This window comes from Mesoplodon bidens (genome assembly GCF_964165515.1).
Source record: "Mesoplodon bidens genome assembly, chromosome: 11".
NCBI classification, from domain to species: domain Eukaryota; kingdom Metazoa; phylum Chordata; class Mammalia; order Artiodactyla; family Ziphiidae; genus Mesoplodon; species Mesoplodon bidens.
Genome location: NC_138167.1, coordinates 22,472,797 through 22,490,530, shown reverse-complemented (window position 1 = coordinate 22,490,530; position 17,734 = coordinate 22,472,797). Strand labels below are relative to the sequence as shown.

Sequence of the window (17,734 nt, the reverse complement as noted above, 5' to 3'; positions counted from 1 at the left end):
TCAAATTTATCAACTCTTCAGTTTTGGTGTGCAGTTTTTTGTGTCCCTTTTAAAGAAAGTCTTCTGAACAGAATGTTATATTTTACTTAAAAGCTTTAAAATTTTGATTTTTCCCACTTAGATCTTAGTAAGCCTGAAACTGAGATTTTAACATGATAATAAGCAAAGGTTTTATGATATTTCTTTTCCATGAGGATAAGCAATGGTTTCATTTTTCCTTATTGATTAGTCCATATCTCCCTCCATTGATTTTTAATGTTACCTGGTCATTTGTCTCTACTTTTTTTCTTTCCATTCTTTTTTAATTTATTGAAGAATAGTTGATTTACAATGTTGTGTTAATGTCTGCTGTAGAGCAAAGTGATTCAGTTATACATATTTGTACATTTTTAAACTCTTTTCCATTATGGTTTATCATAGGATACTGAATATAGTTCTCTGTGCCATACAGTAGGACCTTGTTGTTTATCCATTCTATAAATAAAAGTTTACATCTGTTAACTCCAAATTCCCACTCCATCCCTCCCCTAACCCTCTCCCCCTTGGCAACCCCAGTCTGTTCTTTATGTCCGTAATTCTGTTTGCCTCGACTTCTAGATGAAAGATACTCTTGGTCTTACCCAGCAGGTCACCCAAAGGCAGAACACTGTCTGCCCTTGCCCTGCTGTCTTACCAATTAGGACACTGAAAGAAACTATGGAATAAGTGATTTTTTTATACTAAAGGGGAAAGAAGAAAAGCAGTAAAGCATGAAGGGCTCGAAAACTGACCGAACCAAATTCATATAGTAAAGATGCTTTATGACGGGGCATGGCCCGTCTCAAACATCAAGGGGAGGTGGCCAATCCCCTCGCCAACCCTGCAGATTGTTCTGTCTGCTGACATCCCACCCAGCCCTGTGACTGACCACCTCTCACTGAGGGACCAAGTGCACTACAGAAGGAAGTCTTCTCGACATGACAGGGCAGGAGCAGGTGGACAGTTCTATTACATATGGAAGTAAACAGAAAAGAAGGCTGCAGCATCCTGACCCCCTGGGTGAAAATCCCACCCAGCAAACCATTATTACCAAGTTTCTGCTCCCTTGCCTAAGGTCCTTATTCTTAAATAGAGCGACGTACACCTTTAAGATGATGACTGAGAGTCAACAGTTTAATTTCTTGAAAGGTGAAGATGAACTTCCACTTTACACATTCTTCTATTGCTCTCCGCAGTGTCCTGTCCTGAGACTCCGGGCACATCCCCAGCTCAGTGCTCACAGCCCCCAAAGCTCATGTTCCCCTCCATGAGAGCAAGGGAGCTAAAAAGGGCCCAGGAGATTTTTCTCCCCGTGTGAAACCAACTGGTAGGGTCATGAAATCTGGTCAGGTTTCTGTCACTCAATTCAGAAAAGGCAAACAGCTCTGAGCAGAGGCGTGATGACAAGAATGCCACGTTCATTGGTGCCCCAGGCCCAGTGTTTGCCTGCCGGCAGTGTCTGGGAAGGAAGCACGATGCTTACGGCATTTATATTTTCCATGCTGTGGTGAATTTGGAACCTTCACACAGCTCAAGACAGAATAAATTTACTCCAGCACAAATCTCTTGATCATTTCTCCTTCAAATGTGGGAAAACAGCACTGAGAATGTGGAAAGTGTAGAGCAAGCACATCATAAATCCAGGGACACAGGAACTCAGAAAGCTGCAGGAGGCACATAAAGGAAGCACTGTGCTTTAATATGATTTTCTGTTTAAAATCGACATGTGTGGTTTCGGACAAAGGCCTTTTAGTGTGAAGGAGAGAAGGTTCAGTGTTTCTCTTTTTGAAAAGCAGAGGAGTGTCTGGGAGAGACAGTGAAGGGATGTGCTCGGAGGTGGAATCTGAAGGAAACTAAAAATAAAACGACCCATACTTTCGAATAACTGCCCTGAGGAAATAGGACCATGTAGCCGGCTTCCCAGGATGTGAGCCTGTGTCTTTCCGTGACAGTGACTTCTGTCCTGGTGCATTATATTTGAATGGAAACAGGTGTTTATTGATAAAATCCCCAAGTCGGGCCCACGCGGGCGGGATTATTGACTGTCATTTAAAATGTCCCTGTTCGGGCCTCCCTGGTGGCGCAGTGGTTGAGAGTCCGCCTGCCGATGCAGGGGATACGGGTTCGTGCCCCGGTCTGGGAGGATCCCATATGCCGCGGAGCGGCTGGGCCCGTGAGCCATGGCCGCTGGGCCTGCGCATCCGGAGCCTGTGCTCCGCAACGGGAGAGGCCACAACAGTGAGAGGCCCGCATACCGCAAAAAGAAAAAAACAAAACAAACAAAAAAAAAAAACAAAAAACATAAAATGTCCCTGTTCCCGTTGCTCCTTCCGTCCAACATAGGAAAGATGATCAGAGCTGCACATTTTCTGGAAGTATTTTGTTGTAAAATTCTATTTTGTTATAGAAAGATTCTGAGGTAGACAGCATGGTGGATAAGAGCACAGACTGACCCACACGGCCTGCGCTTGAATCCTTACTCTGCCGTATATGGTACCAGCTGTGTAGTCTTGGGTAAGTTATTTAACTTCTCTGGGCCTCAGTTTCCTCCTTCATAAAACGGGATTGATAAGAATCCCACCTCTCTGGGTTGTTGTGGGAATTAATTAGCAAATATATGGAAAGTACTTAGCATATACTGACTCATAGGGTTATATCATGTTTAATATTCTTAATCAATGAATCCTCTTTTTTTTAACATCTTTATTGGAGTATAATTGCTTTACAATAGTGTGTTAGTTTCTGCTGTATAACAAAGTGAATCAGTTATACATATACATATATCCCCATATCTCCTCCCTCTTTCATCTCCCTCCCACCCTCCCTATCCCACCCCTCTAGATGGTCACAAAACACCTAGCTGATCTCGCTGTGCTATGCGGCTGCTTCCCACTAGCTATTTTTTTTGAATTTTATTTTATTTATTTTTTAATACAGCAGGTTCTTATTAGTTATCCATTTTATACACATCAGTGTATACATGTCAATTCCAATCTCCCAATTCATCCCACCCCCCTCACCCACTGCCACTTTCCCCCCTTGGTGTCCATACATTTTTTCTCTACATCTGTGTCTCAGTTTCTGCCCTGCAAACCGGTTCATCTGTACCATTTTTCTAGGTCCACATATATGCATTAATATACGATATTTGTTTTTCTCTTTCTGACTTACTTCACTCTGTATGACAGTCCCTAGATCCATCCATGTCTCTACAAATGACCGAATTTCATTTCTTTTTATGGCTGAGTAATATTCCATTGTATATATGTGCCACACCTTCTTTATCCTTTCATCTGTCGATGGACACTTAGGTTGCTTCCATGTCCTGGCTATTGTAAATAGAGTTGCAGTGAACACTGTGGTGCATGACTCTTTTTGAATTAAGGTTTTCTCAGGGTATATGCCCAGTAGTGGGATTGCTGGGTCGTATGGTAGTTCTATTTTTAGTCAATGAATCCTCTTGATAGCCTGACCTTGAACACTGACTTGTTTGTATCTTGGCTTTCTGTGTTTTAAAAAAGGGGAGGGGAAGTGGCTACTCTCAACAGACAGAAAACGATAAATTTAAAAAAAGGTTAAATCTACTTGTCCCCATTTGAATCAATTTATTTTTCAACTCTGCTGGCCCCTTGTAGGTTTTGCCCACTTGGCACCCTCTTCTTTTGAGCACAGCACCATGATCCTGCTTCGAACTCTGGGCTCTTCTGGGTACCTACTGCTTGGTATTCAGAGGCCTAAATGCCCCATTCCCGCCATTCCCGCATCTCTCACCGGTGGAAGGGTGGGCCTGTGACCCAAACTGGACCCATCATCCTCTCTTTCTCTGTCATTTGTGTCTTGAGCATAGGGCGTCAAAGACTGGGGAATGGCTGACCATTGCATTAGGCTGCAGTGCCTCAAGGATCTTGGGCCTTAGTTCCTGCCACCTGGACCCCTAGAGCTGCCCCTATCCTTATCCCTTTCATGACTCCTTTGTTTAGTTTTTCCTGGAGCTACTCCAGATCCTTCCAATAAATTCCTTTCCCCCATGTTAGCCAGAATCTCTTTTTTCTCACAACAAAAGACCCTAACTGATGTCGCCTTCCTTCCTTTGCTGTGGTCTTTAAGTACCTGGGTGCATATATAATTTTACTGCAAGCTCACCACTTTGCTGTTGTTGTTGTTGATGAATTTTCTGGCTCTAAGTAACAGAAAACAAGTTACAAGGAAATGAACGCTCCTGGTCCTTTTAGTCAGGCAAACTTTTTTTTTTTTTTTTTTTGCGGTACGTGGGCCTCTCACCACTGTGGCCTCTCCCATTGCGGAGCACAGGTTCCAGACGCACAGGCTCAGCGGCCATGGCTCACGGGCCCAGCCGCTCCGCAGCATGTGGTATCTTCCCGGACCGGGGCACGAACCCGTGTCCCCTGCATCAGCAGGCGGGCTCTCAACCACTGCACCACCAGGGAAGCCCAGGCACACATATTTAAAAGCTGACAGATATTAGGATTCATGAAGGTCAAAGGAAGACATGTTGAGAGGTGGGCTACCCTGTATTCTAGCAGTGGTGGAGGTATAAGCAAAGAACTAGCATGCTATGGGCAAAAATGAGAAGAAAGAACTAAGGAGGGTGAAGTGTGAAAATGGCAGCAATGGGGCAACTATTAAAATACAGATCTCACTGTGGGGAGGAGGTGTTCTGCATCCTTATTTATATCTCAGTATCTGCATGAGTTCAGCAGCCCCTTCCCTTCCAGGAAGCTGTGATCAGAGGGAGGGTGACGAAAGCATTTTTGACAATGAGGAGGGGTACGGACTAAAGGAGAAAAGGGCCCCAAGAGGAATCCTTCGACTTCACACTCTGGTTTGGGGCAGCTTTTGTAGGTGAGTGAAGCATGCTGGGAAAAAGAACCATGTGACAAGAGAGAGTGGGTAAGAAACGATTGTGAAAGAAGAAAATGGCAGAAAGAAGAGCCAAGGCAAAAAAAATGATGGATGGGAATGGTGTGAGCACCAGCAAGAACCAGACAGTGCCTGCTAACGCAGGACCTCCTGGCCCGTGTCTGGGTGAGGAGCCTCTGTTGGTAGTTTGGACCCTCTCGTATCTGGGCCATGAAGAGAGAAAACCTCCTCATTAATGAATGACCCAGATATTTGTAATAATGGCAGTGAAATATTAGCAGTGCTTGGTTTAGTGGAGATTTCTAGAGCATTAGCATTAATATTATGCTTTTACTCTACTTAGTACTGTCTAAAACCTTAATGTTTCAGAAAACCCAGGAGACCTCTAGATTTTCTCCTGGCCTACCAATAGTTTCTCTCAACTTATCTTGGCATAACATCTGAGACAAGGACCCAAAGTGAAAGTTAGAAGAAAAGTAGCCATGCAAAGAGCAAGAAATACAGCAAGATTAATTAGAGGATGCAGGGCCCACATCCCATTTTGCTGGGAATCTGGTCCAAATAGAGTGGGCCAAATTAGGCCCCAGGGAGGCCAAAACTGCCAAGGAACAGATGTTCTTTTATCCTTTTAGTGTGAAGACAAGTCCCCCACATGGAATGGCATGAAGCATGGGCAATGTGGTATATTTTCTAATTATTAATGATGCATATGGCATACACAAACTCACCTTATTGTGCCATTGAAATAGTTATGTGGGTTATAAGCTTAATTTAAGATTTTTTTTTCCCTAAATGCTTTTCAGTGTCTCTCTCTCTCTCTCTCTCTCTCTCTCACACACACACACACACACACACACACACAGAGTCTTCCTACTGAATCATAATTACAGAATAGAGCTCAAGGTAACATTCTCTGCAGCTAGTCTGACTCACTTCTCTTGACAATGAGTGCAGGAACTAAAACAGAAATTAGAAACAGCACAGTCAGGAAATGTGCTATATGAAAGAATTTTCATTAAAAAAAAATGACATTCGCTGTTATTTTTAACCTAGCTTTATTTATCACGAGTTCTTAAACTAGATGTACAAATATTTCATTACCAAGGACAAAATTATCTTGTGTTCATGACACACATAAAAGCCATTTTTCCCTTTGAGGGGGAGAAATAATTACCATGTGTTGAAAGGAAAAAAATACTCCACTACATTCTACAGCACAAAAGACAGTCAGAGGGCTGCAATGCCCCTGATTGCCTTCAGTCAGATTTCACGTAAGGCTTCTCAGAAGGATGTATATCTGTTCTACTCTTAAGATGCCCAGATTACTCTTTCCCAATAATATGATATTTAATAACTTTTTATTTCTTAGGGCATTTGTCCTTCATTCAAACCTAAATTCATCCTTCTCTCATTATTTTTTCTTACTATCTTCTCTGTGAAATTAAAACATAATAGAATCTCTATCTACTTATGAACATTTTATATAGAAGAATTGTATTAAATGAACATTAATCATGTTCACAGAAATGTAATCTGTTATGCCATATGAAGTGACCTATTTGTTTTATAAATGATTTTTTAATTTTATTATCTCTTTTTACTTTTTTAATTATGGAAAAAGTCAAAATATACAAAAATGGAGAGAAGAGTATAATGATGCCCATATACCCATTACCAACTTCAACAAATTATCAACTCGGATCATTTATATTTCCACAACCCCTCACCCCCCAAATATTATTTTGGAGTACATCCCATCTGTGATATCATTTCATTAGTAAATATTTTAGTCTCTATTTCTAAAAGATAGTGACTCATTTTAAAACATAATCATAATAAAAGCATTACACCTAAAAGAAGATTAAAAGTCATTTTCTAATTTCATCAAACCACCAGCCAGCATCTGTAGTGGATGGTGCATGGTGCCACCAAGCTCTCCCTTCAGTGTCGAAGGCCTTATTCCTCCAGCTGCTGGGTGTGCTACCAGCTGACAGCCCTCACTATTTTTACCCTTTTCCCTCAAAGTCATGCACATTTCCCTGGGACAGCCCACACCCAGTGATTGGTGAGTGTAGGGCTAAAGGCCCACATGCCCCGCCCCAGCTTGGTCCTGCTCTGAGGAACCATCGCAGCTGCAGTGCTCCCTGTGGGTATGGCAGATGCCTTGCTGTAACTACATCTGAGCCCAGCTTCCTCTGTTCAGTGCTGCTGCTTTCCTTTCCCCCACAGGTGCTGGTCCCTGGAGTACTCCCCAGCCAATTCCCTGCTACTAATCTTTGTCTCAGAGTCTACCTTCCAGAGAACCACACCTGCAGGAGCATTCAAATTTCTGTTGTTTCATATTGTCATTAAAGATACAAATGAACAATCAGACAAAGAGATGAATAGGGCAAGGGGGGAGGGGTGCAGAACTTCCATACCCTCCCTGGGCCTGCCATCCTCCCAATCTGGAAGCTCCGTTAGCCTCGTTCTTTCTCAGTTTTTATCTAAGTTTCATAACCTGGGCGTGATTAATTGAATCATTAGCCTTTGGTGAATGAACTTGATCTCCAGCCACCTTCCTCCCCCTGGAGTTCAGAAGGAAGTGGGGCTGAAAGTTCAGACCCTCAAATCATGTGTTTGGTTCCTCTGTAACCAGCCCCCATCCTAATTCTATTTAGGGGCCACCAAGAATCACCTCTTTAGCATAAACTCAGATATCGTTGAAAGGTGTTTATAATGAATAACAAAACGCACTGCTATCACTCAGGAAATTGCAAAGGTTTTAATAGACCTGTGCCAGAAACTGGGGACAAATGCCATATAAGAAATATAAATGTAAATATAAATTTTATACCACAGCTTCCTTCCTTTCTTTCTGATATGACAAGATGCTCTAGGCTCATTGTGTACATTACCTACCCCAGACTTGGATTCAGACATTTCTACAAGGGGCTGAGGGTCCTTTTAGTGGGATACGGTATTTAGAAACCACAATCTGGACACAAAGAGGGTTCATTGTTAATGGGTCAGCTACTGTTACTAGGCCTTTTAAGTGGACAAAACTGGGAAAAACTTGTAAGATAAAATTCCTCTTGAGGGCGCAGTGGTTGAGAGTCCGCCTGCCGATGCAGGGGACACGGGTTCGTGCCCCGTCCGGGAGGATCTCGCATGCCGTGGAGTGGCTGGGTCCGTGAGCCATGGCCGCTGAGCCTGCACGTCCGGAGCTTGTGCTCCGCAACGGGAGAGGCCACAACAGTGAAACGCCCACGTACCGCAAAAAAAAAAAAAAAAAAAAAAATTCCTCTTGAATTCGACTGATACTCCTAATTCAAATTTGAGAGTAGAGTATTTTTATTTACACTCTTGTATCTTTCAAGCTGAGAATCCTAAAGTTTGATTTAGAATGTCATATGATTACTCATTTGCTTTGTCCCACAATACACATAGAACAGTCTCAGGTAAACATATGACCCCTGAAAACTATTTATAAAAAGGTTTTCATTCTCCCCTCAGCTTAGGATATAAACTACTCGGGATATACTGTCTAGTTACCAGGTTTTTTGGTTTGTTGGTTTCTTGTTTGCTGTACGCAAGCCTCTCACTGTTGTGGCCTCTCCCGCTGCGGAGCACAGGCTCCGGATGCGCAGGCTCAGCGGCCATGGCCCATGGGCCCAGCCGCTCTGCGGCACGTGGGATCCTCCCGGACTGCGGCACGAACCCGTGTCCCCTGCATCGGTGGGCAGACTCTCAACCACTGCGCCACCAGGGAAGCCCCAATTACCAGGTTTTAAGTTACTCAGTACAGTTCTTTTCTGTCAACAACTGAATATGCAGTAAGGTTGATTTTGTTTCATTTACTCTTCACTGTCTAGGGATTTTAACCTTAATTTTGTTTTATAATTATATAAAATATTTTCACAGTTTCAAAGTCAAATAAACAAAACAAGGATATTCTAAGAAACCTGGTTTGCATCCCTTTCTCCTCCACTATATTTTCTCCCATTCCTTATAGATAAAAAATTTTAAATTAGTTATCCTCTCTGCTTTAAAATATAAATATATATTAAATATACATATAACCCTTTTTATAAAAAATTTTACTCATCCTAATTATAAGAATTTCTAATTTACAGAATTGTGTGGCTTTGCCCGGCTGCAGTCCCCACTTTAGAAGGAAGAAGAGAGGAAGGGAGAACAGAAGGATGGTGGCATTTATCAAACACTCATCACATACCAGACACATTCCCAGTATATTTAATCTTCACTATAACTCTTAGATGGAGGTATTATAATCCCTATTTTGTAAAGGAAGAAAGTGAGATATAGAGAGGGTTGTCCAAGGTTACTTGCCCAGCTAATTAGAGACAGAACTGATATTGTGATCCAAAATCTTTCTCACTCCAAAGACATGGTCGATCAAATAAACTCTTTCTCTCAAATATCCCTGACCTTGATTTCTCCCCTTAAGGCTAAAGAATACCCTTTAACATTTATTTTCTCTCCTCCTCCATTCTGAGTGTGCTATGAGATAGTGCATTTCATTTCTATTTCCATGCTCATGGTTTATAGTTTCACATATTTCAAATTTTTCGTTTATAAATAAAAAACAGAGATGTAATACCAAAAAGATTTGAAAAGCCCTGCTGGCAAGTATCAGGAGTACCATACCCTTTAGCAGAAGCTTTCAGACTCAGGATAGAAAAGAAATTATGATGGAAGAACAATTCTATTTTTAATTTCAACATTTGAGACCAGTATTTCACAAGATTTTTCTATTTTTCAGGTTACTGATAATATCATGATAATATCATCAGTGTTATTTTAATGTAAAAGAAAAAAATAAACCCAGATTCTTCCCTGTAGGAATTCTTGGCATCAACAAGGAGACGGGGGTGCAGTGGGTATGGGTAGCTCTACATATGAATTAGATTTGATCTACACTAGAGGTGGAATACTGCCAAAAAATTTCCAAATCTATCAGTTCTATGTGTTTGTCTTTAGAGGAGCTTGCTAGCAGGCCTTTTAATATATACACACAATTTGGCCCCGAACCGAGCTGTATGGTAGTAGGGACTTAAAGTTTTCAGATGGTATCTCAGAGAGAGTGGATAAGGAACTGGGACCTCAAAGCAGATAAAGGGATTGGGAAAATGATCTTGGTAGAGCAAGCACGCCTGACCAAAATGGAGGCAAAGAGGCTTAAGGAAAAGCCAACCCACAGGTGCTCTGCTGTGACCCCCGTCCTTGTCCCTCAGTTCTCAGCAGCTTTGCTGTATTGTGCTTTGGGGAAGGAGAGGGAGCTGGAGGTAAAGCTGTATGAACAGAGAGAAGCCATCACAGAGGCAAAGCCATGGGCAGGGAGGTAAAACTGTATGAACAGAGAGAAGCCATCACAGAGGCAAAGCCATGGGCAGGGATTGAATGTTCACACGGAGCAGGGATTGGGGGCCATTCATCCCCTCAAAGGGGGTATCGGGCACCCCATTCCCCAACTCCCCACCTCGGGTATCGTCAAGAACCCTAGGAAAGGCACTGATCTTCTCACAGTACAGTTTACATGAATATTATAGGAAGGTTGCTCCAGCGAAATCAGAGAGTGAGAATATTAAGGCTATAATAAAAGTGGGAGACTGTGAAAAGTACTGTATCATGGGGTTTTTTTAATTGAAGATTAAAGCTATAATTATCTTTAAGAATATAATACCTATGATAAAAAAACATTTGTTACTTTAAAAAAGACCAATATTCATTTTCATAACTGGGAGCTACAACTTAATGTCTCTAAAGTACTGTTGTGAAAAGCTACAAACTGATCAATCAAGAGAGACAGGGTCTGAGGACCATGCAAAGTTCTGGGATGAGGCGGTGGAAGAGGTGAAGACATATAAGAAGTAAATCAAGGCAGTAGATTACTGTATGTTAAGCTCAGTAATCATGCCTCTAAGTACTGAATACTTTAAGTGAGACTGATCTCACCCTTTAAAAGTAGAGTGGGCTGGGCTTCCCTGGTGGCGCAGTGGTTGAGAGTCCGCCTGCAGATGCAGGGGACACGGGTTCATGCCCTGGTCCGGGAAGATCCCACATGTCGCGGAGCGGCTGGGCCTGTGAGCCATGGCCGCTGAGCCTGCGCGTCCGGAGCCTGTGCTCCACAACGGGAGAGGCCACAACAGGGAGACGCCCACGTACCGAAAAAAGAAAAAAAATAGAGTGGGCTACAAAGAGCTCAGAAGAAAACCTGCCATAGCTTTCATCCATATTGTCCTCCAAGGAGAGGGTTTGATTTTTTTTCCTAGTGTATATTTCCTTATCAGAATCAAATGACTCTTAAGGACCCATGTATATATAGCACTGTACTAGATATTTTATTGATCCAGCAAAGAATAAAATAGATACTTCTTCACCAACTAATGGAGTTATTTCTAAGAATATCTTCAATTCTCAGAAATGTCTCATCAACTGCAACATGGATGGACATAGAGATTATCATACCAAGTGAAGTAAGTCAGACAGAGAAAGACAAATATCATATGATATCACTTATATGTGGAATCTTAAAAAATGATACAAATGAACTTATTTACAAAACAAAAACAGACTCACAAACATAGAAAACAAACTTATGGTGGAGGAAGGAGTTTGGGATTGTCATATACACACTACTGTATCTAAAATAGATAATCAACAAGGACCTACTGTATAGCACAGGGAACTCTACTCAATATTCCATAATAACCTATATGGGAAATGAATCTGAAAAAGAATAGATATATGTATATGCATAACTGAATCACTTTGCTGTACACCTCAAACTAATACAACATTGTAAATCAAATATGCTCCAATATAAAATAAAAATTTTTTAAAAAGACATATTATTCTAAAAATATACCCTTGTGCCCTTAAAAACAAGTGTGGCTATTGGTTCATAGACAGGTCCTTTCATAATTCTAAGGTTTCCAACAGTGAAAAAATCTCTTGTTGTTGGTCATGAGGTAACTGCCATAATGTATTTTCTATTTTGCTTCATGCCAGTTAAATTTGTATCATGACATATATATATATTATTATTTAGGCCATTCCAAGTCATCAGAGCCCTCTCTTCAAAGGGACTAATCATCTATTTTTATAACTATTCTTTAAAAATATTTTAATATATCTTGACAATATTTTTCTTCACCTATCTAAGTCAAATTCCATCTTTGCCTCCTAGAATTGGACAACTATTTTAATAACATGAGTTAATATTCAAGGGATAAATAAATGGCATACTGTCTTGGCATAAGAATATTTGGCATGAAGAAGTGATAAATATAGCCTAAAAATGAGGGCTTCCCTGGTGGCGCAGTGGTTGGGGGTCCGCCTGCCGATGCGGGGGATGCGGGTTCGTGCCCCGGTCCGGGAGGATCCTGCATGCTGCAGAGCGGCTGGGCCTGTGAACTGTGGCCGCTGGGCCTGCGCGTCCGGAGCCTGTGCTCCGCAGCGGGAGAGGCCACAACAGTGAGAGGCCCGCGAACCGAAAAAAAAAAAAAAAAAATTTTCCTCATGTAAAAATTAGCCTAAGAGTTTGAAGGGACATTATATTTTTTATTTTTATTTATTTTTTTTTTTGTGGTATGCGGCCTCTCCCATTGCGGAGCACAGGCTCCGGACGCACAGGCTCAGCAGCCATGGCTCACGGGCACAGCCGCTCCGCGGCATGTGGGATCCTCCCGGACCGGGGCACGAACCCGTGTCCCCTGCACCGGCAGGCGGACTCTCAACCACTGCGCCACCAGGGAAGCCCCAAAGGGACATTATAAATCACTGAATATTATGCCTACTTAATGAAAGAACATTGTATATAGTATGGATGGCAATTAATAAATGCTTTTATTCAACCATTTACTTGTTAAACAAATATTTATTGATCACCTACTAAACATCATGCCATTTGCTGGGGTAAGATAATAATGAGCAAAAAAAGACATGGTCCCTTCTTTTCTGGAGCTTACAGTCTAGAGAGTAGAGAGAGACAAAAATGTAAGACTGTGACAAGTGCTGTAAAGGAAAGGTACCTGGTGCTGTGAAAACCGAGACTGGGGAGGTTTGATACAAGGAGGATGGAGAAGCTGCCTCAGAAAATAGTGCTAGAGGGACGTCCCTGGTGGTGCAGTGGTTAAGAATCTGCCTGCCAATGCAGGGGACATGGGTTCAATCCCTGGTTCGGGAAGATCCCACATGCCGTGGAGCAACTAAGCCCATATGCCACAACTACTGAGCCTGTTCTCTAGAGCCTGTGAACCACAACTACTGAGCCCACGAGCCACAACTACTGAAGCGCACGCGCCTAGAGTCCGTGCTCCACAACAAGAGAAGCCACCGCAATGAGAAGCCCACACACTGCAACGAGGAGTAGCCCCTGCTCACTGCAACTAGAGAGAGCCTGAGCACAGCAGTGAAGACCCAACGCAGCCCAAAGAAAAGAAAATAGTGCTAGAGGTGAAATCTGAAAGAAGAGTAGAAGCTGTCTATGGTGAAGATGGAAGGGGAAAGTATTCCAAGTAGAGGAAACTACACACGCAAAGGCCTTATGGCAATTTTTTGGGGGGGTTAGGGGGGAATATCAGTGTGGTTGGTATGGAGAAAGCAAGTGCATGAGCTGGGACTGAGAGGCTTTGCAGGACCTTCCATGCTGAGCGAGGGCCAAGAGGAGCCCCTGAGAAAGCTTAAGAAAGGATATGGTGGGACCAGATTAGCTTTTGAAAAACTCACTCTAGCTACTGTGTGGAGAATGAAAGGGATGGAGACCACGGAGGGAGGATTAAACTAGTTAGGAGGCTAACACAGTGGTCCAGGGAAGAGGTGACTGTAACTTGGACTAAGGTGATGATGGTAAAGATGGAGAAAAGTGAATAGATTTAAGAGGTATTTAGGAGGTAGGAAGTAAAACTGACAGAGCTTACCGATGGAGTATCAATAACAAGGGGTCATCCGGGTATGCTGCACAAACCCCCAGGCCTGGATCAGTGGTGTAATCTGCTTTCTCCACTCTTTGACAACTGTGTGCACTGGAGAAATATGCAAAACCGGGTGACCACATACCTGTGCAAACAGTTGGTCTCTCATCTCTGTAAAGCCTCCCCAGCACTTCTCGTTGAACTTTGCTCTGCCTTGATTTCTACTTCTTCCAGTGGCCAAACCCAATCTTTGCTGCTCTGCTCAACCCCCAAGCCCAGCCTCCCTCTACCCAACCTTCTTCCTCTACCCAGGTAACTGCCTCCTGATTCGCCAAGAAAATAAGTCATCAGGATGAACTCCTTCATTTATCCTTACCACCATCCAACTCATCGACAGTGAGATCTACATGTTCCTTAACTCTCTCTTCCTTCTCAGAGAACAATGGGTCCCTCCTTCTTCATGTTCAAAAAAAACCTTCCACCTGGGGGACCAGTGACCAAGAGTTAAGAATATGAGCTCCAGAGTCAGAATGCCTGAGTGAATCCTGACTCTGACTCATTAGCTATGGACCCTTATACGTTTAGGTTACTTAATATCTCTGAACCTTAGTTTTCTCATCTGTAAAAGGGAAACAATACAGAGGGTTGTTTGTGATGATTTTTTTTTTTTTTTTTTTTTTTTTTTTTGCGGTACGCGGGTCTCTCACTGCTGTGGCCTCTCCCGTTGTGGAGCACAGGCTCCGGACGCGCAGGCTCAGAGGCCATAGCTCACGGGCCCAGCTACTCCAAGGCATGTGGGATCTTCCCGGACCGGGGCATAAACCCGTGTCCCCTGCATCAGCAGGCGGACTCTCAACCACTGCGCCACCAGGGAAGCCCCTGTGATGATTTAATGAATACTCCATCAGGACAGCCTGCAGTCGAGTGAGTGGGACGCATTATGATCCCTGGGCAGTGGGGACTCTTTGAGGGACCCCCAAGAGCAGGGCCTGGTTCCGATCCTCCCGGTGTACCTTTCTCTGCTCAGCACCGTGACCGGAGCCAGGGGCTACAAACCAGGGACCAGGGACCACAGACCAGAGACCGGGGACACGGCAACATTTTTTTCTGGACGTCCCTGGGTGAGGTAAGACGGCCAAGGAGGGGACAGGTTCCTCCCTCCCCAGTGCGCCCCCTGACCCATGCTGGGCTAGCTCCGGGCACTGCAGGCCGGCCTCAGCGGGCGTAAGCACGTGGAGAAATGTTCGCCATTGCCTTAGGGCAGTATCATACCCTTTGTGCATGCATTAAGAAAGTTTCCTTTTTTTTTTCCCTTGCTGCCGCCGCAATGAAGAAACATCCATAAATGAGACTAATAAAAACACGGTAGGGCTTCCCTGGTGGCGCAGTGGTTGAGAGTCCGCCTGCCGATGTAGGGTATACGCGTTCGTGCCCCGGTCCGGGAGGATCCCACATGCCGCGGAGCGGCTGGGTCCGTGAGCCATGGCCGCTGAGCCTGCGCGTCCGGAGCCTGTGCTCCGCAGCGGGAGAGGCCACAGCAGTGAGAGGCCCGCGTACCGCAAAAAAAAAAAAAAAAACCCACAGTAAAAAGAAAATTAAATATTCCATCATTTGGCATATAGTAAATTCTCCATAAGTATTGACTCTTGTTGTTATTAGCCTTATCTCCTCCAGGCCTCGGTTCTGTTTCTGTTCTGTTAGTTATCCTTCGCTTCTCTCTATTGCCAACGTCTCCCATTCTAAATAAGACATACAACGGTGCTATAGAAAGCAGGTGGGCTTTGGAGTCATTGTTATGCTGATCTGGAAGACAGTTAGCCCAGGGTTTGGATCTTGGGTCCAGCGCCTCTGCACTGCGTGACCTCTGGACCTCATTTTCCTCCTACTGAGCAAAGGAAATAGATATTCCCAACTTGCATGGCTGTTGTGAAACTTAGGAAAAGGTTTCTAGCGCCACACTTGTGATGTAAAATGGTGACAAGGTGCGTTCACCTTCAGTAAATGGTGGTGTTAGCAGAGCTGGTGGTGATGGTGAAAGCAGTTTTGTTAGTTCCTTCCTCTTCATTCTCCGTTAGAAAAGGTCTTCCCTTTAGCCTTGGCTTCCCTAGAAGAACTACGCCACCGCTCCTCCTCCTCTCCCCCAGGCCCCACCTGTAAGTGTATTAATTCTCTCCAACTCTCAGGTGCTGTCCACTCCTCTACCACAAAACTGCAGTGAAGCTGCGCTTGCCAAGTGGGCAAGGCTCTCCTAATTGTCAATCCACTGGACACTGACCGTTCTTACTCTGCTGCATTTGGCTCCATAAATGCCTCCTTAACATGGGTTTCTCCCCTGGATTTGTTCCCTGTCTCCTTCTCTGACCCCTCTTCTTCCTCCCCCCTCTGTCTCTCCGTATTCCCAAACACTTATCCCTAGGCCACTCGCCTTCCACTCTACACACTCTGCCTGGGCGATCTTACCACTCTCACCTTCCTCTACGCTGACCACACCCAAGCACAATACATACCTCTAGTTCTGTTCTCGCCCCAGATCACTTCCTGTCTACCAGAAACATTTCAAAACATCATCTTTTCCTCCCCCAACTCCAAAACACACAGACACACACACACACACACACACACACACACACAATCCTCCTTCATCCTTCTTTCATATTCTCCATCTTGGTGAGTGAAACAAATTGCAGTAATTTTGTCAACAAATATGTACTGAGTGCTACTAAGTCCTTGTACTCATCTAACCAGTAATCAAAGCCAGAAACTTCAGGCATCCCAACTCCTCCCTCCTTTCATTCCCCAGATGCAACTGTTCATCAGGTCCTTCCATTCCCTCCAGAAACACATTTCTGACAACTGACCCCTTTCTCTCTACCCGCTACTGCTACTGAATTAGTTCAAAGTCTCATTGTATTTCAACCACCTCCTAAATCATATCCTGGTTATCAGTCTCCTCCACTGTGGTCCATGTTCCATTCGGCCACCAGAGTTAGCCTGACCGTGTAGCTTAATCTCATTACTTCCTTATAGGAAAACCTCCATAGACTCTCCATGGCTTAACGGAATCTACAGTATTGCTTCAAATGGGTCTGGCAGTTGGAATCCAGCCTCATTTTGTTTCACTCTCCTACTATAGAAACCTCAGTTGCTCCTCATCATTTTCTTTTTTCTTTTTTATTTTTTTTTATCATTTCCTCTCCTCCTTCAGGTCTTTGCTTGAGTGTCACTTTTTCAACCCTACTTCTCCAACCCCCCATCCCCTTAAAAGCTGAAACTTCATATTTTTCTTTCCTGATTTACCATTCTCCCTAATGTAAACAACATTTTAATTTAATTTTATTTTATTATTTTTTTAACATCTTTATTGGAGTATAACTGCTTTACAATGGTGTGTAGGTTTCTGCTTTATAACAAAGTGAATCAGTTATACATATACATATATCCCCATATCTCTTCCCTCTTGCGTCTCCCTCCCTCCCACCCTCCCTATCCCACCTCTCTAAGTGGTCACAAAGCACCGAGCTGATCTCCCTGTGCGATGCGGCTGCTTCCCACTAGGTATCTATCTTACATTTGGTAGTGTATATATGTCAATTTTCCACACTACTCACATTATAACACTCACCTCCAGATCACCTTCTCTGGGAAATGTTCACCAAGACTTCAGGTAAACAAGTTCCTCTTTTCTTCCACTGTCCCAGAACTTTTTTTAAACTCATATTCTAGCACTTAACAGGATTTGTCATAGTTAATTATTTATACATTAATCTCTTCTACTGGACTAGGAGCTCCTATGTACAGAGGCCTTGTTTACTTACCTTTGTACATCCAGTGCCTTAGCATAGGGCCTGGCATATTGTAGATGGTCAATAAACATTAGCTGAATAAATGAACCAATGAGTTAAAAAGTAATTGAAGGT

At 43.4% G+C, this 17,734-nt stretch overlaps 1 long non-coding RNA gene across 1 annotated transcript in view; it reads right to left on the bottom strand.

Annotated features, from left to right (window-relative positions):
- Window positions 1–17,515, bottom strand: part of LOC308624952 — a 50,462-nt gene extending 32,947 nt beyond the window's left edge. Inside the window, exon 1 of the long non-coding RNA XR_014017028.1 lies at window positions 17,440–17,515. This is a non-coding gene — a long non-coding RNA (uncharacterized lncRNA). The remainder of the gene's footprint in view (window positions 1–17,439) is intronic.
- Window positions 17,516–17,734: the final 219 nt, after the last annotated feature.